At 39.4% G+C, this 20,228-nt stretch overlaps 1 protein-coding gene across 6 annotated transcripts in view; it reads left to right on the forward strand.

The window, feature by feature from the left end:
* ABCG2 (ATP binding cassette subfamily G member 2 (Junior blood group)) overlaps positions 1-20,228 on the forward strand; it is a 114,819-nt gene that overhangs the window by 47,890 nt on the left and 46,701 nt on the right. For 2 of the 6 annotated variants that reach the window (XM_032498297.1, XM_032498281.1), the window contains exon 1: positions 5,866-6,314. The exons of 1 other annotated variant lie outside the window; for it this stretch is intronic. The gene's annotated coding sequence lies outside the window, so the exon portion shown is untranslated. Of the gene's footprint in view, positions 1-5,865; positions 6,315-6,394; positions 6,762-20,228 lie in introns of those variants that run through there. 3 more of the 6 variants (XM_014551294.2, XM_006175473.3, XM_032498308.1) reach the window with 2 other exon arrangements.

A 20,228-nucleotide genomic window follows, 5' to 3' on the forward strand; every position in this document is an offset into this window, starting at 1 on the left:
GGTATGTCTAAACACCTTGATTTGGCCTTTGAGTCCTCCACAATTTGACCCTAGAAGGTTTTCTCACATTTCTGTTAGTATGTTATCAAGAATACAGGCTTTGAGCTGCTTCTTGGTGGAGAGGGTCCATGAACAAATGTTGTATACATGTTTTGCAATGATGAAACCTACTTAATCAACTTGTTTTAATCTAGTATCTTCCCATCTTTCTTTTCCATGTAACACATGTCCATAAAGTCCTTTGTTTAAGTAAAGTTATAGATTGCAGTATAACATACATATGGAAAAAGTAAAGAAAATCTAAGTAAACAATTTGATGGATATTTACAAAGTGAACACACCCGTATATCTGCCACCCAGACCTACATATATTTGTTTATTGTCAGTATCCCAGAAGTCTCCCTTATGCTCCACCCCTGTCATTGTCCCTTCCAAAGGTCACTACTCTTCTGACTTCTATCACTATACATGAGTTTTGTCTGGTTTTTTTTCTGTCTTGTTTGTTTTTATTGAGATATAGTTGACATAGAACAAACACACATACATACACACACATATATTTATATATATATTTGATCTGGGTGACAGATATACAAATGTGTTTATTTTGTAAATATACATCAGGCAGTTTACTTAGATTTTCTGTACTTCTTCTATGTATGTATTATACCTCAATTAAAAAGTTTACTCAAACAAAAGACTTTATGGATGTGTGACATTTAGTTTGGTAGACTCAACATTTAACTTTGCAGTCTGTTTTGCAGGGACAAATGTTACATCCTCTGCCCCACTTAATGAGTCTGCAGAATAATTATCAGTACCTAATTATATACATTCTTCCCCTGCTATGTCGTTTTTTAGAGCTTGACTGCCTCTGTGAACTTTATAACCAAACGAATTCTTTATTTGGTGTCTTGCCTGCTATAGAAAGAAAATTATATGAATCAAGGTGGTCTGGCTCCACATCTGGCCTCAACCACCTCCACCACCCCTGCCACAGACACACGCACACACATACACACATTATCTGTCTCTCTCTGTATTAATGCCAGCTTCTCTTCTTTTCTCTGTATCTATAAAAGACTCTGACAGCTGGTTTTCAGTATCTCTCTTCTCTCCAAGGTGGTCACTGCCTTGGCAGAGTCTGTGTTTATGTAGATGATCAACCCATCACCCTATCCTTCTGTGTTCTTTGATCTTCTCAACTTAACATTCAGATTCTAAACATCCCCTTGTTCCTCAGAGCCCAAGATTTCAGTTCATCCACTGATTATTTAACCAAACACTAGTCTAGGTACTGCTTTGAGGAACTTTACAGTTGTAATGAAAGTCCTAAATGAGTTCACTCCAAAATAGTGAGATTATTGAGATGAACCTGATGTAATCACACTTTGAACAGAGGAAGGGGAAGTCGGAGAGATTTGAAGTTTGAGAAGGACCTGCTTTGAAGGAATCCCAGAGAAGGAATGTGGGCAGCCTTCAGGAGCTGGTTGGCCATCAGCCTCAGTCCTAAACTGCAAAGACCTCAGTCCTAAAACTGCAAGGAACTGGATTCTGCTAACAACGTGTCCTTGGAAACAGATTCTTCAGATAAGAGCCTTCAGATAAGAGCCCAACTGGCTGATACTTTGATTTGGCGCCGTGATACCCAGAGCAGAGCCTAGCCCACCTAGATTCCTGACCTCCAGAATTGTGAAATAAGAAATGAGTTTGATACAACATTGTAAACTGACTATACTTAAATAGAAAAAAAAAAAAAAAGAAATCAGTATTGTTTTAAGATGCTAAATTGATGGAAAGTTTTCACTCAGCAATAGAAGACAAATATACCTTCTTTCCATTTCCATGATCCTACTGTCACATTCAAACCATGGGACCTTGTCAAAACCTGGAATGCCAATATTAAATGCCAGTTTCTTGTTCAGTAACTTCATGCTCCTGTTTCAGCTTTTCAGCCTCCAAGTGACTGACCCCTCTAAGCCCCCCTTCTACCTGTCTCTTCCTGGCTTCACTTTCCTGTGATGAATCACTTCACCTACTTATCTCTTGCTCCATTTTTCTATTGCTTTACCTACCCAGCAAAACCACATCCTAGAATTTATTCATCCTTCTAACCTTCTCTATCGTCACTTCTTTGTGTTTGGGAAAACCATGCCCATTTGTGGCTTTGATGCCATCACATTTATAGAATCCAATCTTAGGGGTCCTTGGTGTTGCCATGCAATGTCTTTCTCTCTAGGTCCCTTATTAGAGTTAGAGGAAAAGCTTTTCCTCTACCAATTTAGGTGCAGGAAAAACAGATGTGGGGCATAATGAGGGCTGTGTCCCAGGTCTCAGTGAAGCCCCTGGGATGTGCCCTGCCAGATATGGGTCCTTGGCTTCGCACAGGAAAGGATTCAAGAGCGAGCCACAGTTGAGTAAAGGTAGATTTATTTAGAGAGATACATACCACATAGAGTGTAAGGCAAGAGAAAGGCCATGAGGTGTGGGGGTTGGGTGCTCAGGTTAAAGTAAAAGTAGGTACACACTCCATAGACAGAGTGCGGGCCATCTCCAAAGAGATGAGGCGGCCACGAGGTGTGGTGTTGCCAGTTTTTATGGGCTCAGTAGCTTCACATGCCTACAAATGGGAAGACTATTCCAACTACCCTTGGGAAAGGGGCAGGGATTCCCAGGAACTGGGCCACGGCCCACTCTTTGACCTTTCGTGGCTAGCCTTGTGACTGTCATGGTGCCTGTAGGCATGGTATTTATCATGCTAATATGTTAAGATGAGTATATAATGAAGCTCAAGGTCTACTAGAAGTCAAACCTCCAGCCATCTCAATCTTCAAGGCCTAGTGGGAGTTGAATCTTCTACCATTTTGGTGTTAATTGCTGTCATTCCTTGAATAACTGTGCCCTGCTCCCTTCACTTCTGTCTCAATTATACCAGGTAACCACTTTCCTTTCTTATGGCTTGTCCTCTTGGCATGCACACATATTCTGGCTTGTCTAATTTAAACCAAATAAGAAATATTTTCTCTGAACCCCAAGATAGCCTTTAGGTATACTCCTTCCTGGAGACCTTTGGTAAGAATTGTCTGTACTATGTTTCCATTCCTTCATTTACTCGTCAGTGCTCGTAATGGCTCAGGCCATTACCACTGACCAGTCTCTCACTGCGCTGATCAAAGGCCCCTGGTAGCTGTAAGCAGAGCTGTGGGAGATCATGGTGCATACAGTCTCTTGCACTGCTTTTTATTTGCTTCAACTTGGAGTGGTAGTGAAAATAAGTATACTGGGATCCAATATAGATATTACATACATAACCCAAATGCCTCCAGGCCTATAATAAACCCTGCCCTGAAACCTGGACTTGCCAGGGGGAAATTGGCCAGGGAACAGACTGGGTCCTTACCGGTCCTTACCTGGCACTTGGTGGCCAGGCAGGCAAATAGAGAACTCAGGGCATCTGGGAGAGGCTTGGAGGATATCAAAAATCCTATGAGAAGGATGAAGAGAGTTTCTCTTAGGTCCATAGGAGAGCTTTGATAGTAGGTTGCCTGATTGTTGGAGTTACAGGCTCAGGAAGTTTGTTCCTTTAATAAGAAGATTGTTTTTGATTTTGCTTTGGTTGCCATTCTGTATAATAAATCATATCCTTTATTAACACTAAACAAATTTGTAACCATCTGTTGCTGACATTTCATCAAGGACTGATACCCCTGTGAAAACCATACAAGCAAGCCCCTCACTAGTATGGTTCTGGGAAAGGAGAATTACATCTCCCACCCCCCACCCCCAAAGTCTCCTAGTTATTTTTGGAGTTTTCAAAAATGAGGCTCAAGTGATTTCATGAGTGAGTCTGTTGGCTCCCTTTACCTGAAGGCATCTTTTTGATTTGTCTAGTTATGTCCATGTGCACTGCCTACAAAAGCACATGGTGACACCTCACCCCTTCCAGTGCCCATTTAAGATCTCTAGTGTGTGTATCAAGGGTGTGGACCCTAGATGGCCCTAAGGCTTTTGTTTAAGATCCTAAAGAAATCCTAATTTTGATAATTGATTGCAAGGCACATAAAACATGACAGTGACTTCAACCAGCCTGGAGATAGTCCAGCAGATCAGTGATATCATCAGAGATCCACACTCTGTTTATTATTCTGCCATCTAAGAAATTAATAGAAAGAGTTGGGGAAAAGCCTTACATGGAAAATTTACAATTAAACCACAAATGATCATGAAACATTAAAAAAAGCTCACTCTTGCTAAGTCAGAGAACTATAAACTAAAACACTGATGTGCCATTTGTTCCCTATCAAATTAAAAAAATTAAAATTATTATCTTATCCAATATTTGTCAGAATTTAGGGGAACAGGCAATCTTTTAAATTGTTAGGAGGTTGAATTTGGCAGAAAGTTTTTGTGGGAAATTAGTTATGTGTATTAAAGTTTTTAAAATGAGCATACCTTTTGCCTCAGGATTCCTGGTCTGGAATTTATTTGGGTATGTGCAATAACAGCTCCAAGGGTGTTTTGTGAATAATAGAAAGATTGGTTAAATTACGGCACATAACAAACGACTGAATACCATGCAGCCATTAAATATAAAATTGTAAAAAGATACTGAATCATAGGGAGCCATGTTTGCAATATAGCGGTTTTAGAAAATAATAATAGCTACCAATCTATTGACTGCCAACCAGTGATAATGACTTCTTTACACACATTTCAGTACTTAACACACATTATCTTATTTCATCTTTTCTACCCTGAGAGATTGTTTCCCCTGATTACCAATAACCACCTAAAGACAAACTAACTAGTTCAAGTTCAAGTCTCCAGGGTTGGGGAGAACCAGGATTCAAACATAGGCTATCTGACTCCAGAGATGATGACTTTCATCCTTGTACTTTGTATGTAAGCCCATTTTTGTTTTTTGAGGAAATATGTGTGCATAGAAAAAGACTAAAAGCAGATGGTATGTGGCTGATGGGTTACAGGCAATTTTAATTTTTTTCTTGCTTGGTATGTAATGAGAGAGAGATAAAAAAAGTTTAGTTAATTGAAAAAGTAAAAGTGCCAGATTAAGAACACATTCAGGGAAAAAACAACAAAGTAAAGTAAAATAAAGGGTTAAAGGCAAAAACAAAAAAACAAAAAACACATTCAGTGGAGTCCCAATAACCCAGCTCTATAAATACTGGGCAGTTCAGAGAGGTGATGAGGTGGAGAGCAGAGGGTGGGGTCTGAGAAACTGAGTCACCCGCTTATCCTACTAAGTTTTGTCCTTGTGCTAAATGGTCTCCTTTGAACTAGGTGACTCAACTGTAAAATTAGTAAGGTCCTCTCCCTCCCTAATATTCTATTACTACCTCAAATAACCAAACAATAAAAGAGGGAGCAGGACATTTGAAAATAATTGGCCCAAAATAAAATGCTACCTTATACGTTGAAATAACTCATTTCTTTACAATGCAATACATTTATGAAATGCCTACTTTAATCTGAATTTTTCAAACAGAATTTGATGGCAATGAAAGTATTAGGATGAGATTTGGAACCCTTTTCCTGAATCTGCACAATCACTTTCTAGCTTTTCCACACGATTAGTGTACTGAACATAAGTATTTATTACAGGAGTGTAAAGAACACATTTAAACTGTTTATTGTAATATTTTCATTCAAAATGTTTTGGTTTCCCCTTCCCCCCACCCTTAGATTCGGTTCCTGATTTTATTGGCCCTGGGCCGCTCGCACCAGATCTCTCAGAAGCTCATTCAGTAGAGACCGCCTACTTGCTCTGGGGTGGACAACGTGCATGACAGAAAAAAAAAATCGGTGTCAATGTCCTCTGGTGCTTAGGGGTGTGGGACACCGGTTTTGACCAAATCCATCTAGGTCAGCGCGGGTATTTATCAGCTTAGCGGTTCCCTGGACTAATCGCCACTGTCCGTCTCCTACAAACCCTAGAGACAGGAGTTTTCTGCTTTGTCCTTGCATGCTCCAGGATAGTCATCGTCGTGACTCGGGCCCCGCGGGCGGGTGACAGGTCCAGCGTCTGGCTGGGTCCGCTCGCTTATCGCCGCCGGGCAGGCGGCGCCACGCCTTCCGCTGGCGCGCGGGCACCGACCCCGAGGGAGCCGCGGCGCGGGGGAGGGGCCGCCGCCCTGCGCCCTCCACTCCCGGAGCCCGAAGCGTGCAAGGTGAAGCCGGCGTCGGTGTTTTTGGCGCTCGCCGCTCGCTGCCCGGACCGCTTGGCTGGCCGCCCGCCGCCCGTGGCCGTGAAGATAACTCGGGGCCAGCGCCTTCCCAGACCCGCCGCTGCGCCTGTGAGTTGGGGCTCGCCGGGAGCGCGCGGGCGCGGTGGGTGGGCTGCCTGCCGGGCTGTGAGCATCTGTAGCGGAAGGCCGACCCCGGCCGGGTTTTGCTGCCGGCGCGGGCTGTGTCCTGAGCCCTGCGCCGTTCCAGACTGAGTCCAGAGCGCGCGAGACGGAAGAGGGAGTCCTCGGCCGTGCGACAGAGTCTGGGGAGACGCTGGAAGGGGGCAGCCTGGAAAGGAAGCAGGGAGTTTTTGGAAAAGCTCTCCACTATTTAGAAAGCACAGTGCAGATGCTTGATGTCTTTGTTAAGTAGGAGCTGCTTCCGTAGGGTATGTTTGGAAGGTCCCGCTGACTCATCTCAGAGTTTATATATAAATGATTGTTCGTACTTCGCCTCTGAGCGTAGCAGCTCCTGAGATTGAAGCCCCTGGTTAAACTGAACCGCTACTAAGCTGAGTGAGTAAACTGTGAAAGCCGTTTGAGATGTGTGTGGCACGAAAGGTTCGTGGGTATTGCGTGAACATTTGGTAGAAAACAGAAATTGTACAAATGAGATGTTTAGGTTTTAATTATTTCTTCCCAGTCTCCATACTTTTCATTTGAAAGTATGAAATAGACTGAAAATTTAGACTTTTTTTTCCAGAAAACAATGTCTTGGTGCAACCAATTCCGTGTCTGGTAGTGTGTGTTAAGAGCCCACTGGTAAAACTTTTACCTTTCTCCAAATGTATGAAACTAGAGTTGGTATGGGATGGATAAAACCTTATTGAGTATGGAAGTTACTACAAGATGAGAGAGAAATTTGTTACTTTAAAGGGATTAACCAACATATTCTATGTCTTTTTCTTCCCCCAGGACGTAAAGTTTGTCCACAACTTTAGATGGTTTGCTAAAGAGTTGTTGAGCTGTCTTTTGTAATTTTTCTGTGGATAGTTGACTTTTAATAACTTGAAAAATTTAACCAGCTTATTACAATACTTAATAAAAATAATTCTGAAGACGTTAGAACAATACAGGAAAATACATGACTGAAAAAACTATATTGCAAATCTGGCAGTTTTAAAAAACCTGTATTATTGCTTACGTTTTATTTTTCTTGCCTAATAGAAATATAAAAGCTCATTCCATATTTCAGAAAAGAAAAAAAAAAAAAACTTCATAGTAACAAATGTTTATTAGTCATCTTTATTCCAGACCCTGGCACTCAGCAAGAGCTTCCTTAGAAAACACATTCTTTTGCATCAAAATGATATTAAAATACACTTACAGCCAAAATGGATTTCTGCATTTATTTTTATTAAGCACTCATAAAGCATTTGAGGCAAACATAAGTATTACAAATGGAAAATAAAATACACCAAGAATAGGGGAGCAGTTTAGGGGAGCAGATTAGAATAGTTGTGGACAGGAAATTAAAGTTACAACCTGGAGGCTAAAACAAAAAGGGACTGATCAGTCATACAATTCAATGAGGATAAAGGCAGGAAATATACGACCTCCTTGGAGAAGATTTTTTCCCGGCATCTACTTCTGAGGGAGATGTTTTGTGTCACAGAAGGATGCAAAGGAGACTGAAAAATGGCAGTGGGAGAGCATCCTTTGGGCTCATCCCATAGTACATGCACCACTGTGTTTTCTAGGACTACATGCACTAGTTGTGATTTTCCTTACGGTAAGTGTTATAAGAAACACCTGTTGGATGCTAAGCCCCTATGGTCACACATGCTGCTGTTTGACTACTTAGGGCTTGTTTGGGAATCTAGATTTTTTTAGAGGGATAGGTAGACCTGTTGTCCTTCAGATACTCTGTATTTCTCTCAAGCGTTTTTGATAGAAGTTTGGCAGCTGTTGAAGTCTATTTCAAGTGGGAAGGTTTATTACTGGGATTATAGGTTAGGGTTGTGATCTTTTAGTGCAATTTAAAGAATCTGAGTGGCCATCCTCTCTATAGGATATAGGATGTAGGATATATGGGTCTACAGGAAGTACAAGTTTATCCTTTAAAAAATCAGTTCCCACTTCACTCCACGATGTGAACCAATAATGATAAATTGTCTAGATTTTGGCCTCATTTTTTTTCCCCAACAACAGCTTTGTGAAATATAATTCACATGTCATACAGTTCACACCTATTTAAAGTGTACAGTTTGTGCAGTCATCATGTTTTCATCATCCTCTCCCCTAAAAACCTATTAACACTCACTCCCCCTTCTCAGCATAGTCCCCCCCACCCCCTCTGGTTTTTTGGAAGCTGATATTCTACCTCACTAGGAGACTGTTAAGAAAGTGGATATCTAATTTTTGACCCACAGAGTTAGCTTGTTTATAGAAATAAAGAAAATATTCAGAGAATCATTGCATTGAAAATTAGTGTACTGTAGTTTAAACTGAGGTGGGTGGGTGTGGGTTAAGCAAAAATGCTGCCCCCATCCTGATTTCAAATAAGAAGTTTTGTTTTCAGCAGGAGGAGTGGAATGAAATCTTGGCAAGGTCAGAAACCTTGTTGAAAATGCTGATCCCTAGCTCAGTCCCTTTGGACTGGCAACTGAAAAGACCCGTTAGTCTTTGGAAGAGGAGTTGGCTGGAAATTAGTGCATAGGCCCAGGTAGCATTAGGTATTTCTGTGTCATTTCATAGGCATTGAGTTTTTCCCAGAAGTGTAAAAATGGAAGTCTCCAGAAAACAAGAACCCCTGTGATTGCCCCCTGAAGACGCTTGAGCTGAGTGTCTTACAAGGAAAGAGGAAAGACTGCTGGAACGGTATCCAAACTTCATCAGATACTTTTACATAGGAGTTCTGCCTCTTCTCTTCCTATTCTGCACAGCCTGACCCTGGCTCCACCCTGACCGGACCCTAGGGAACAGGATGGGTAGAAAAGTTAGAGGGACAACAGAAAAGTTAGAAAGGGAGAAGGAAGCGTTTCATTTTACCCCTTTTCCTCAATCATCCCGTGTTAGTTTGGAATGTGTTAATACAAGATCATCCGGTCCTCAGAGTAATAAAGGAGGTAGCCATTAACTGGTGAGTGCTTGCTGTGTGCAGGTGGTTTTTACATCTGTTCTCAGTTTATGCTCGCACTAAACCTTCCAGGGAGGTTTAGGAGTTTGGTATTTATAGAGGAGGAGGCTGAGAGGTCTCAGGGTCATTTATAGCTGGAACAAAAAAACCATATTGAACTTTAATTGGAGTTCACCAATCCTTGCTTTTCTTTTCTTTTCTTTTCTTTTTTGGATCTAGCCTGGTCATTTGTTTCACATTTTCCTTACATGTTCACAAAGCAGCTCACAGGGCCATGGAAAGAGTGTGTGAGTTGACAGGGAGAGGGAGGCCCAGACCTAACGTGCTTCTATAAACTGTGCCATTTCTTCATTTTCTACTTTTGATGAAGTCTCCTCATCTCTCTGGACTACAGTTTCTTCACAGGACCAGAGAATGTATGAGTTTGAATGGGTGGGGTCTGATTGTATTTGAGTCCAGAAGTGGAATCTGGGCTAGTTGAAAGTGCCAGAACAGTAGTACAGAGTGTCAGGTATGCTGAGAACACTTCATATTCTTACCTGATCCATCAGTGAAGGTTTCTGCAAACTTGCCATCTACTTTGATTCATAATCTTTCTGATCCATTTCTCCTGTTTCATAACATGGGGATACTGTTAGATGTCTTCCCAGGATACCTCATATGATGGTTACCTCAAATAAAACGTGTGCTTCAGAAACCATGAAGTAGTAAGCTAATTTTAGTTAAAAATCAAAGGGTATCATTTCAGCCATACCTAAATCTTAATAGTAATAGTATTATCATACTAAACTGTTCACTGCTTCTATCTGGAATCTAAGGTATGAGTAGAGTCCATTTGACATATGCAGTGAGATTTACTCCCAGATGTAACTAGCAACCTATGGCCAGTTGACTCATTCCAGTTGCTCCAGTATAGATCCATCCTTTCTACTTTGCTCTTTCCTGGAGCTACAAACCACTCACTGTGTTCTGATTTCATGCTTAGGTATATACCTTCACTCTCTCCCAGTTAGATGGGTGTGTTCTATCTTGCCTCCTAGAATGCCACCCAATCTGGAGAAAAATTCAAGAGGTTTTAATTTTTCAACAGAAATCAAATTGCTATTCTCCTCTCCCTTCGTAATTGCCACCTAAACAAGGAAGAGGTGCAAATTGCTCCTGGAGAGCAGTTTACAAAATGTAAACTTCCTGCTTTCTTCCCTGTCAGTGTGATAAAGATAGCCCCTACACTTGGTTTTTAGATATCACAGCTCTCCTATCATTTGAATTTCAGCTAATTTAAAATATGTTAGAGAAACAAGGAAAAGATACCTTTGAAGTGTCAATGTATTTCAAAATACATTTAGCTGTGGCTAGGTGGTATAGGTCTTGAAGTTTTAAAGAATAAAGATGATATTTTAAGTCTAATATTACACTTGCATTAGAAGCATTGGGAAATACTGAGGTTATTTCATTATTTTAATTTTTTATTTTGAAATAATTTTAGACTGAAATGTTGCAAAAAAATGGTTCAGAGAGTTCCTCTGACATCTTATGTAACTAATTGTTGAAACTAATGGATTAACATTGGTAAATGCTATTAACTATAGACTATTTGGATTTCCTCAGCTTTTCACTATTCTTTTTGTTCAGAATGCAGCCTAGGAGCGCAAACTGCATTTGATTGTTGTATATCCTTAATTTCTTCCAATCTGTGGCAGCTCCTCAACCTTCTGTTGTTTTTTCTGACCTGGACACTTGTGAAGAGTGCTGGTCAGTTATTTTGTAGAATGTCCTGCAATTAGTACTCAGTGTTTTCTCATGCTTAGATTGAAGTTATGTATTTTGGGAAGAGATACTATAAGTAATTCCAGTGCATCATATCAGGGGTCCATGATGTCTTATTACTGATGTAAACCTTCGTGAAGTGCTGTTTGCCAGGTCCCCCTTGTAAAGTTACTATTTTTCCCTTTGTATTTAGTAGATATCTTGGGAGAGAAACTTGGACTATGTAAATACCCTGTTTTTCCTTAAATTTTTAATCACTAGTTTTAGCATCCATTGGTAGAACTGGATGTACATGAAACTGTTGTTCTAATCATGATTTTAAAATTGGTTTTCTCATTTCTTCTATGTTTATTAATGAGAATGCTTCTGTAAGGAACAGATGTTCTTTCACCATTTATTTATTCAACTATTTTTATCAGTACACACTCATCAATATTTATTTTATTATATGCATTGTAATCCAATACATCATCATTTAGTTTGCTGCTCAAATTGTCCCACCTTTGGCCACTAGGAGCTCTTCTTTCAGCTTGGCCCCTGTGCCCTTTTGACAGACCACCTCCCTACTCCATTTTTTAAAAAAGGCATTTCCTTACTTTCTGGCATCACAAAAGCTCCAGGCTCATTTTTATATTTTTCATGCCCCAGCCATGGAATCAGCCATTTCTTCAAGACACTTTGGTTCCCTTTTTTGGAGACTGTTACAAGAAACCAAGATCTGGGTACTAGGTATGTTGCTGGAGTTTCTTTGAGCTTTTTAAGTTCAATAGATTTGTGACCTAGTAAATGCATCTCTACAAAGATCAGTAATGCCTTTAATTTCAAACACTCTAGAGGCCCCAGTTGTAGTTGCCAATTTAGGTTCAGTCTCTTATGGGAAAGAAATGAAATTGACAGGGTTTAGAATTTTAAAAGTTCCCAGTTTTTCTCAAATGATGATCTGTAAGTGCTTACATAAGAAACAGAATGAATACATTAATTTTTATTTATTCAGGCTCTGATAAGAAAGTAGGAATTTTTTTTAGCTTATTTTATTTAAACTATGTCCTGACTGATGGTTGAAGGGGAGCTATGTGTGGGTCATATCTTTCAGATGTACAAATTATGAGGTCCCAGCCCCCTACTCCCCACCTCCATCCACCCCATCCTGGGGCAAATCTTTCTCATTCTGAAAGAAAGGGTTTTAGGCAAGATCTTCATTTCTCTTGTTTTTTTGTGTGCTAAGAGGACTCCTGAATATCCAGAAAATTTGGACATTTCCCCTCTATTTTAGTTATAATTTTAGTGCCTGTTGATTGAGTTCACAGTGATAAAAAGATTCAGTTAAATTTCAGATTTGCATTTATGTTAGTCATGCTAGCTTACTTTTAATATTGAGGTGTATTTACTCAGTTAAACTTTATTTTAATCTTAGCCAGCCCTGATGATATACAGAACGCTTTCCTCAGGGTTTCATTTCCACAGACCTTCTGTAACTTTCTTCTTATTTTCAGATTTTGTCCTATGCTTTTCCTTTCTTTCTTTGTCTCCAGGACAAAATTACTTTCATTTCCCTTAATGAAATGTATTTCCATTTCTTATACCCTTTTTCCTTTCATAGAAAGATATTTTCCTTACGAGTTTTAGTTGTCTCAAATACATGTATTAATCAAAATTCTTTTGAAACCCTTAATTTCTAGTGAAAACTAAGAAGTCAGCAATTATTATAAACTTTCACAGTATTATTCTGTAGATTGGCAAAATCACAAATACTGTTTATTTCTAAAACACAGACTTTTTTATAGAAAATTTTTTATTGCGACATCAAACATTTTTGTTAATACACCTAAAAAGTTTCTCTGTAAAAGGAAGCCTTTCTTGAGTAATAACTGTTTCAGTATCTCATTTTATTTGGGAGTGATCTATACATTGAATAAATTTTCATCATTTCACTTAACTTAGCAAAACTCTAACGTTTTAAGTCACCAAAAATCTGGAGAAACCATTTTTAAGTAGACACAGCATAAAACATAATTATTCTTAAATAATTTACCTAAAAGCTCTTACCTCATTTATATCTATTAAATTGCAATTATGTTTAGATTATCCATGAAAGACATAAAAACAAACATAGCTACAGATCTCATAGCTTCATTTCAAAACTTAGTCATCAATCGGTTATTACATTATAAACTTACTAGTTCATAAATAACAACTGGAACAAGTTAAATTTATTTGCTCAGATGACGAAAGCTTTTCTCTATTTGTGGAAAAGACTTTTAAGATTTGTATTTGTTCTTGATAAATCCTTAAGGAAGCTGTGAATTAGATTTGTTGAGGGAGTCTTTCTAGCTGTTTGAGTTTAAAAAGGCTCTTTTCCCTTTTTTGGGGGGTGGAGGTGGGGGTCTTCAGGTTCTACCTGATTGAGCTAATTCAGCTCAGTCTCAGGTCCTTGTGGGTTGTATTTACATATCTGATTTGTAGAGATTTGCAAGACAAAGACAGTTGCTTTTAAATTCCCCAGAGAACTGGTCTGCTGCCTAAGTGATAATAAAAGATTGATTTTCCCAGCTACATTTTCTTTAATTCGATTTTTTTTTATCAGTAAGTAGACTTCCAACTACATGGAAAATCAAGAGTTCTATGTTCTAAAACTTAAGGGTTCAATTTATCACGCCTTCAAAAGTTTGCTCAAGGTATTCAATAAAGGCCCTCTTTCAGAGTGTACAAATTAAACCCAGAGCAATTTACCCTAGGGGCAAAAATTCTCCATTATTGCTTTTATATTAGCCCCTGAATACTAGCACTGAGTTTTATTTCATATTGTGTATGGACGCAGATAACCCTATGGATTTTTTTAGTATGTTTAATCAGTATTGCCTGAGGAACATATTTATATGCCCTGTCTTATACCAGGCAGGGGGAAGTGTTCCCCAGTGAGACCTGTTGTTTGTCGCATAGTATGATTAGGCAAAAGAGATGTAACCACCTTATAGAAAGCCAGTTCAAATATATCAATTTTTATAAACATTCATTTCAATTCTATCAACTCTTAACCTTTAACTTTATCCTCCATTAGGACCCCATCAGCCAGTCTTGATCTTACAAGGAGTCCCAGAAACCTTTCTTTTTATCCCCTGACCATTTTATCTATTTTTGTATAAATGGCTTTGGGGTGTCCAGTGAGGAATTGAGCCAAGGGACTCAGGATCTTTCGTCAATCTTTGAACTTAATTAATTGGCCTAACTGTTGCCCCAAGCAATCGCTGGTCAGGTATCTCAGTGTAATTTTTTAGCAGCCTTTTAAATATATGTATTTTAAACTGGAATAAACAGAGTGCACTTGTTTAGGGCTCTTCAGTGTTGAGGACTGTCAACTGAAATAAATGCACAGCCTAAAAGTTGAGAGTTTTATTCAACGGAAGGACTCAAACCGGGATGACAGCCTCTCAGATGGCTCTGAGAAACTGCTCCAAAGAGGGTAAGGGAGAAGCTAGGATGTATTGGAGTTTTACAACAAAGACCAGGTAGTTGGAACATTAAAAGATCACTTGTTATCTGAAGAAAACCAGAAGGAGTCCTAGAAGCCTTTTTTTTTTTTTTAATCTTTTGTCCATTTTATCTAATTTTATATAAAAGTCTCTGGGATCCTTAGTTTGAGCCAAAGGACTTAGGCCCTTGTCGATTTTAAAATTTGATTAATTGGTCTAACTGTTGCTCCAGTTGTTGATCAAGTATCTCAGTGTATATTTTTTCCCCAGCCCTATAAATATATACATTTTAAACCAGGGTAAATAGAGCAGACTTGTTTGAACTTTAATGCTGGGGACCAGTAGGTGATCCCTTTGGCCTTTTTAACCTTACGTAGTGTAGTATCAAAACCTTGTCTATCTTAAGCCATAAATATCCCTTTTATTTATCCCATTTTAAATAACCATCTGAACAATATTTATCCATTTGGGATAAGTCCCTTATTTTTCCCTTGTTAAGAAAAAAAATCTTTAGACATTTTCTACATTCCTTTTTCCAGTACTCAACCTAATTAACATTAATTATTCTAATGTTTTTATAGCATCTCTAAAACCCATTGAGGGGAAAAGGGAAACATAAATACAGCTTTTCAAATCCGTTTTTTTTTAAAATTAAGTTCTTAGGTTAACCATTAGATATATATTTTTCCACCTTTAAACTTGATTGATTTTTATAGGTACCAATAAAACCTATAAACTATAGGTTTATAATGAGAGCTCTCTAAAGTTTTACCAGTTTAGAAGTTTTTCCAATTTAAAGGATCTGTCATCTGGCCATCAGTGAAATACGTATGTATTAGTAGTGATTTTAAAACGATAAGACAAATAGGCTTTCCCACAAGAAAGTAGGAGGGGTGGGTTGCCGCCTAAATAAGTTTCAAAAGTTTACTCCCCCAAAATGTAAAAAGGCCTTTGCGGTCCAGGCTGATGCAACAAAAGGTTAAGGTGGCAAAATGTCTGAGAATTGGTACAATCAAAGGATTGTTCAGAATCCCAATTTATTTGCTTGGCCACCATATGTACATCATATTTATACCTTCTAGATGACAGAGTCCAAGTTTTTGTTAAAAAAAAAAAAACACATACATACATACATACACACAAAACGCCCAGAGAAAGAAAACCTTTACATTTCAAGGACACAGGAAGAAAAATCCAAGTTCCTCTTAAAAGGGCTTTTGTTTTTGTAAGGTAAGAATTCCGGAGAAAAATATTTTTATCAGGCCGACTTTTTTTTTTTAACTTAACTGCGTAAGCAATGGAAGAGCCCTGACCTAGTTATTTTCAAGGTAAGATTTTCTTTAATTCTCAGCTGAAGTAAATTTTGTACGTACATGAACTTGGCCGGGGTATTAGTTAGAGGTTGGCAGTCTGTCATTTCTTTTTCTTTTGTCTTGAAAGTTCTAGTCCCCATTCTAAGGTTGGGTTGTCAGAATAAAATTGCTAGTGGGTTTCCCTGCAGGGACAGCTACATGGCATGAGATATTTGCCTCTACCACTCCTGCAAGTTTCTTAGTCACCTGAGAAAGCACAAGCCATTGTCAGCCAGGAAGAGAGTCCCATCTTTGGAGTTGAAAGGCTTCTCATAAGATTTTACTTTTATCCCGACAAATTTAGTGGAGGTAGCCAAATTGAGGAAAGTGTTAGACCAGCCTCTTACCCAACCACTCCGTCCAGACCTTGGTATCTTTCAACTAGACCCCACCTGGGACGTCTCCTTAGGGTGGGTATGTCCCTGGTATCTTTCAACCAGTCCCCACCAGCACGTCTCCACTGGGCGGGTATTTCCCCCCAGTATCTTTCAACTGGGGGTCCAGGTACCTGGATACACCACCAAATAAAATTCAGTATCATCAACCAATATGGGAGATCTGAGAACCTGGAGAGACTCACCCAAATTTGTCTGGACTCCCCAAGGAGGCAGATGGGCACAAAGGGCCACTGCTGGTACCAAGGCTCCAGTTCCTCATAGAGTTCAGGCGAAGGAGAGAAGTCTGCTCTGGGTCCCTCCCTTCTTAGTGGTCACCAAAACTGTCAACTGAAGTTAATGCACAGCCTAAAAGTTGTGAGTTATGTTTTAATCGGCCAGAGGACTCAAGCCAGGATAACAGCTTCTCAGATCACTCTGAGAAACTGCTCCGAAGAGGTAGGAGAGGAGCTAGGACATATAGGAATTTTACAACAAAGACCAGGTAGTCGGAACATTAAAAGATTACTTGTTAAATGAAGAATACTGGATGTGTCAAGTTAAAGAATTTAGTGCTTTCCTATGTATGGGGGGGAGCAAACATTTGGGCTCATTGAATTCATTCCTTTGACAAGCATCTAGCTATCTAGGGCCAATATCCTGTCCTTTCTTATTCTCAGTCCCCTCAGAGTGCACCATTGTGAGTGGCTGCAGAGGCTGGGCTGCAGGCTTGTCTTCACTGGAGGGTGGCGGTAGCAGCTGATGACTTGATGGCTTCAGCATTCTTTGTTTACTGATACGGCTTGCAGTATTTTTCGGTCACAGGGACCAAAAGGAGGTCCCTTTGGCCCTCCAAACTTAGGTAGTGTTGTATCCAAAACCTTTGTTTTAATCCCATTAACATCTGTTTTATTTATTTCATTTCTTAACCATCTAAAGATTTTTATCCTTTAAAATTTGTTGGGAAGAAGTCTCTAGACTTTCCCATCAGTTTTTTCTAGTTCCCCTGTTAATCCACCTAACTAACAGTTAATCTACTGTTTTTATTAGCATCTGTAAGTTTCACTGAAGGGAAACAGACTACAAATGCAGCTTCCCAAACTGATTTTTGTTGTTGTTTTTAAAATTTATTTTTATTTATTTATTTATTTATCATCTTTATCCTTTTTTTTAACACCTGTAGTGTGGTGTGATTCCTGTACAGTGAAATACACATATTTCAGATGTACAACTTGATGAATTTTGATAGGTGTATACACCAGTGGAAACCATCACCACAATCAAGAGAGCTAACATTTCCATCACTCCCCAGGAGGTACAAATTTCGAATTCCCAGTTTATCCCTTCCCATCTCCTTTACCCCCTGGTAACCATAAGTTTGTTCTTTACGTCTGTGAGTCTGTTTTTGTTTTGTAAACAAGTTCATTCGTGTCTTTTTTTTTTCTTTTTTTAGATTCCACATATAAATGATATCATATGGTATTTTTCTTTCTCTTCATGGCTTTCTTCACTTAGAATGACAGCCTCCAGGTCCATCCAGGTTGCTGCAAATGGCATTATTTTATTCTTTTTATGGCTTAGTAGTATTCCATTGTGTACATATACCATATGTTCTTTATCCAGTCATCTGTTGATGGACATTTGGGTTGTTTCCATGTCTTAGCTATTGGAAATAGTGCTGCTGTGAACACTGGGGTGCATGTATCTTTTTCAATTATATTTTCCTCCAGACATATGTCCAAGAGTAGGATTGCTGGATCAAATGGTAAGTTTATTTTTAGTTTTTTAAGGAACCTCCGTACTGTCCTCCATAGTGGCTGAACCAGTTTACATTCCCACCAGCAGTGTAGGAGGGTTCCCTTTTCCCCTCACCCTCTCCAGCATTTACCATACATGGACTTTTTAATAATGGCCATTCTGACTGTTGTGAGGTGATATCTCATTGTAGTTTTGATTTGCATTTCTCTAGCAATTAGTGATGTGCTTGTTGTCTATCTGTCTGTCTTCTTTAGAGAGGTGTCTATTTAGCTCTTCTGCCCATTTTTTGATTGGGTTGCTTATTTTTTTGATATTAAGCTGTATGAGTTGTTTGTATATTTTGGAAATTAGTCCCTTGTCAGTCACATCATTTGCAAATATTTTCTCTCATTCTGTAGGTTGTGTTTTCATTTTGTTGATAGTATCCTTAGCTGTGCAAAAAGTTTTAAATTTAATGAGACCCCATTTGTTTATTTTTGCTTTCGTTTCCATTACTCTAGGAGCTCGTTCAAAAAAAATATTGCTGTGATTTATGTCAACGAGTGTTCTACCTATGTTTTCCTGTTGTTTGTTTTAAACTAAGGGATTTCTTAAGGTTAGCCTTTTTCATTTTTTTGTATCTACCTTCTACTTTGGTCTTTTCATAGGTACCGATAAAATAGCTGTTTATATTGAGAGCTCTTTAAAAATTTACCAATTCAGGAGTTTCTCCAGTTTAAAGGATCTATCGTCTGGCCACTGAAGAATAGCATCTTAAAGACTACTCAACCCAGTAAGATGAGAAAGGTGTCCCCACAACAGAATGCAGAGGATGCAGCCTTCACAAGATCTAGAAAGTTTACTCCCTAAAATACTAAGAAAGTGAAGGCCTTCATTGTATAGACAAATGCAACAAAGATTGAGATGACAGGAGCCCCTTATGGGCTGGGACCCCTTATGATAAAATTCTCCAAGAGTTGGCACAACCAGACAAAGACTGCTCAGAATCCCAGATTATTGGCTGGCTGACAGATATACATCATATGCGTACTTCCTGGATTCCAAGAACCAAGCTCTCAAGACACGGGGGGGGGGGGGGGGGGGGGGGGGCGCCTAAGAAGATCAGGTAGAATATTTACATCTCAAAGACACACAGCGAGAAATGCAAGTTTCTCCTAGAAGGGCCTTTGTTCCTTTAAGGTCAGAATTCTGAAAAGATGGTTTCTCAAGCTGGCTTTTTCTAGATGCACACACATACACACACACAAATTAACTTTGGAATATCAAAAGAACCCCAATTCGGTCATTTTTAGGGTGAGATGTCCTTTAATTCTCAGGTAAGCAAGTTCTTGTAGGAATAAATTCTGTACATGCATAATAAAATCTTCCTAGTGTCTCTCAACTGGGGTAGCCCACTCAGTGTCTTTCAATTGAGCAAAATCTTCCCAGGATCTTTCATCTTGGGTAATTTCATCTTGAGTAACCCAGGTAACTCTTCTTGAAACTAAGTTCAAGGAAAACCTACTCTTCCAGAGAGGAGTTTATCCACCACCAAATAAAACTTAGGATCATCAGCCAATAAGGGGAGATCCAAGAACCAGGAGAGACTCACCCAAGTTTGCCTGGTCTGTCTGAGAGGGCAGACAGGCTTAAGAGGCCTCTGCTGGTACCAAGGCTCCAGGTCCTCGTAGAGCCCAGGCAAAGGGGAGAAGTCTGCTCTGGGTCCCTTTACTGTTCGCCAGAATGGTCAACTGAAGAAAAACGCACAACCTGAAAGTTTCAAGTTAAGTCTTATTTGAAGATCTTACTGAGGACTGTAGCTGGGAGGCAGCCTCTCAGGTAGCTCTGAGGAACTGCTCCAAAGAGGTAAAGGAGAGGCCAAGATACATAGGAATTTTTTGCTTTAAAAAAAAAAATCTAGTCAAACATCAGAGATTACTGTTAGTCACAAGAAACAGACATCTCAAGTTAAGACTTCGGTGCTTTTCTAGGTATGGGAAGATGCAAGAATCTGGGCTCATTGAAATTGTTTGTTAGATATGCATTTTAACTATCTTGGGCCAGCACCCAAAGCACATAATGCTGCTGCTTTTTCTCTATCCTGATTTCCCCTCAGCATGTGCCATGGGGTGAGGGGGTTGGGGGGGGGTGTGACTGCAGTGGCTGATGGCTTGATCCCTGTTTACCGGAATGACAGGCTACAT

The sequence above is a fragment of the Camelus ferus genome, chromosome 2 (genome assembly GCF_009834535.1).
Source record: "Camelus ferus isolate YT-003-E chromosome 2, BCGSAC_Cfer_1.0, whole genome shotgun sequence".
Lineage (NCBI taxonomy): Eukaryota > Metazoa > Chordata > Mammalia > Artiodactyla > Camelidae > Camelus > Camelus ferus.